Source organism: Stegastes partitus, unplaced genomic scaffold (genome assembly GCF_000690725.1).
Source record: "Stegastes partitus isolate 25-593 unplaced genomic scaffold, Stegastes_partitus-1.0.2 Scaffold298, whole genome shotgun sequence".
Lineage (NCBI taxonomy): Eukaryota > Metazoa > Chordata > Actinopteri > Pomacentridae > Stegastes > Stegastes partitus.
The window spans coordinates 380,772-384,852 of record NW_007578029.1 but is presented as its reverse complement, the minus strand read 5'-3'; positions in this window follow the sequence as shown (position 1 = coordinate 384,852).

Below are 4,081 nucleotides of genomic sequence, written 5' to 3'. Positions count from 1 at the left end.
GATCAATCCACCAACATGAGACATTCCTCATGTTTCCTGGTAAAGAACCAGCTCTGGTGTCGGAACGGCTTCCGCCACGGTGTCAAAATAAAAGCTTTTACAGAACAGCCACTCGGGAAGGACCTGTTTGTTTTTTAGCTTATATGAGTCACATGCAGATTTCCATTAGCTCGGGAAAAAAAAGATAAAATATAAATGATTTTCAATAATTATAGTCTGACGTTAATGTTTCATTTGTTAAAAAATTATGTAGAATTGGATAGAATAGAACTTTATTGATCCCTTTGGTGCAAACCTCAGGGAAATTATTGTACGAGAAAAACAACACAACATCAGCGACAATGTGCACCATTATCCAGCACAATAACAAAACAGACAACCAGCAGTAAAATAAATTATCTGTCTAAGAGCGTTACAAGCTTTACTTTATGCAAAACAAATAATGTTACACTGAGCTAGCTTGCTGTAGCACTAGAAAATAAATTTCATCATATGTATAAGTAACAACTATCAAAATAAGGTGACGTTTTTGGTCCTGAGGTTTCATCTTTTCTCTTAGATCCGAGTCTCACTCTACAGGTAGAAGTCAGGTTATTAAACGATAACGTATAAAGAGCTACTGGAAAACTATTAAGTGTCGTCCTCCTCAACAGCTAGTTGTATATGTTACGTGTAAACACATTTTATTTCTAACTTAAGTTTTCCAATGTCATTTTCATCATGTATTTAAAATTACTCAAAATGAAATTAATAAGCACAGGTTTAATCACTTTTATTGTGAAGGCTGACCCGCCGCTCTTCCTGTTGTGTGTTGCTTAATTATTTCTACCTTGACGCCGCGAACTCAAACCCTCCCGTGCCCGTTCCACGTGCGTGCGTAAATTTGCCAAACAGGGTGTGAGTGACGAGTGTCGCTCGTTTCGTGTCACCGCGTCGGCCGGCGGAGCGGAGTTAGGCCTTGGTCCGCTGTGGGACAGTTTGACTGACGGGCTGTCACCGCCCCGCCGTGTACCGAGCGTTGATAGGAGACGATGCAAAGTGTTGCTCAACAAAGGTCAACGTCTTCCACAGTTTGGACCTTCACTCTGTGCTGCTTTGCCAAAGGAAGCACAGAAAACACAAATCAGTGTCACCACACACAACCTTGAACTTTTGAACTGTTTCAATCGGGCCAATCTGCTGATAAACACCGCGAGATCAGGATGGCAGAGGGTTGAATAGATGTGATAATCTCCTCTGACTATCTGTGATGCAACCAGAGAGCCTTTATCAGGGGCAAGGATGGGACCATTTCTCACATGGGGGGCATCGTGTCATGTTAGTTCCTCTGTAGGCCACGAAGTGTTTTTGTTTTTACTCTCATCATTTGTTGATGCAGACAACACTGTCATTTAGAAGCTCATGATAACCTATACACAGCATAAAAAGCTAATTTTTTTTAAAGGTTACCCTCAATGAACTACAAACCTGGAATGTTTGCTAAAGTTCTGTTTTTTTTTAGTTGTGGATGAATCTCATAAGGTCGTATTTTAAATTACATAACTACAACTAAAACCTCTAAGTCAACAGTGTCCTTGCTCTGCTGTTTGGTTTCATCCTTTCAGGCTTTACCAGTGTGACGAGCTTCAGCTAAATCCACAGCCAAACCTGAATCGCGCACACTTTAACTAATGAAAACCAGTCAGTCTTTACTTCCACATAGAACAGACCAATCTTGATACCATTATACACCGTGTAAGATGCACTGCGTTCTCTGAATTGATGCAAAATCAGTACAAACATGATTGGTCAGCAGTACTTGAGGCTGAATGAGGGTTTGGTTGTATCTTTATGGAACGACGGCCACACAGGAAATGGTTCTGCTACAAAAACACTCCAGCTAACTCCAGTTGTGAGTACATGTGCAACTGTCTAACAGGTTTTACTACTGGTTGTGTGGAAGGACCAGACCGTGGCCTCCCCTTGGCTCCGTCCCTGTTGTCTATACCAGTAGATCTTTCTTATTTCCTTCCATCAGCGGTGTTATTGTTCACACACCAGGTGGAGCCAGAGATCAAGCAGCGTACACACTTCATCATTAACAGCTGGCAGCTCCGACTCCTACTCGGGGCATATGAGACTCCAAAGGGTAAAGAACTCCCACCAACAATGTGTCTGAGATTTAAGGTGTGCCCCACAGCAACATCAAAATGACCTACAAGATACATCTGGTACCCCCAAAACAACCTTCAGTGGCCTCCACGGTGACGTTTACCATCTGTTGTAATCTTCACTCGGTGTCTGCGTTCACAAATATCGATCGGGCTCGAACAAACCGAGTGCCGTTCACCTCTCGTGTTGTTTGTTGGAGCTGGAAAACAGGATGTGTACAGTAGAATAGGATGCTAATGGAAACTGTCAGAGGTCAACGGCTGGCATTTTATGAGCTGCAGTTATATTAGCGTTGTGTTCGAACCTTTATCAGATAAGGAGCTGAAGGCAAAGTTCCTCAAATATCAGTAATCACAGAGCTATAGGAGATTAATCAGTAATCTCATTAGACAGCTACATTGGGGTTTATGGCCGAGGCAGGGAGATATTTATGGGGGACATTGTCTCTCTGAGCTGCTCAGATCTTCACTGCAGTCTCAGGTGAGCAACATACAAACTCAGGGCAGCGCATTAGTGGGAGGTGGTAGAAGAACTAACAATCAAACTAAAACCTGTGTTAAAAGTTGTTCTGATTGTTTTCTATTTACAGGATGTTTACGCTACTCCTGTTGTTCCTGGCTGTGTCAGGTAAGATCTCAATATGTTTTTTTTTTCCACTGTAGCTACGTGTCTTTGATGGATGAAGTTTAGTCAGAAAAGTTCTGATGATTCATTTCTGTGCATTTGCTTTATGCTGCTATACTTACTGGATGATTTACTTTATAGATGATGTGAGTCTCAGGTTTTGGTGGGGTTTTTTTTTTACACAATAATTGTATTATTCTGTGATTAAGACATTATGGATTCAACAACGTATGTTCGAGTTATGAAGCAGGAGCAAAACAGATTTTCCTTGTAATTCTGAAAAAGTCGCAGTTTGCAATGTTAATGAAAAACTTTCCTTTGAGGTAATAACATTTTTTTTGGCGTGATTACGTGGAAACCAAGTTTGTTTCTTATTTTAGGCTTATTTTAAAAATCCATTCCCAATAAGAGGTGTTTGGCAGACTAGAGGTCACTGCGTTGCTACTCCTTGTAAAGAACCGCAAGAATCCTCAGGAAATATCTACGCAATGGGCACGTTAAAGGAGTTTGGTTCATTCTGTTGGATGATCCCAGTTGATTTACTGATATTTCCATGTCCCAATTCATTTTGCCTCCGTGGCCTGTTGCCTTGGCAGCAAAACTGTGGCAAACAGTAATGAGATGAGAGCAATTGACCTACCGACTGGTGGTACAGAAAAGTAGACTTTGACTGTTATTGATTTATGACACTGTTAAAGTCAAGCGGTGGCCCATATATTAGTGTGACACAACAGTTAATTATTGATATCAAAGGCCTCGCACCGTATGTGTCAACTGGCATCGGTATCGGCTTGACCTCAAGGAAACGCAACTGTCGCTTAGGTTCTGCCCGTGGTACATATGAACATCGGTGACCCCGAATGAGGAGCTGGAAATAAGGATGTCATTGATTCTGACTGTAACTCTTTACAGGCCTCCAGGCTGCTCCAGTCGTAGCCCCCAAAGGTTTGCAGAAGTCGACCCACCAACTCCCCGATGGCTCTCGACAGGGTACTGAGCCTTCCAGAAGAATCCTGGTTAATCTCGACACCGGCCTGGTGCAGGACCACATCAGTGAGATGGAAAGGAGAGTAGGTAAGCAAAGGAACAAAGGCTACACCGCCCAACAAACCTCAACGAGATTCATGATAGTATCGTCAGTTACTCTGGTATTCCCTACGAGAGAGTAGCTCTACGCCTAAAGAAGACCGTCTAATCAAAAGACCATCTGTCTTCCAGTCCCAGCTGATGTTCCAGTCCAGAGGAATGGTGGTGGCTGGGTCCGCAAGCAGGAACCCTCTTCTTCTCATCTCCCAGCCGGTTTCAG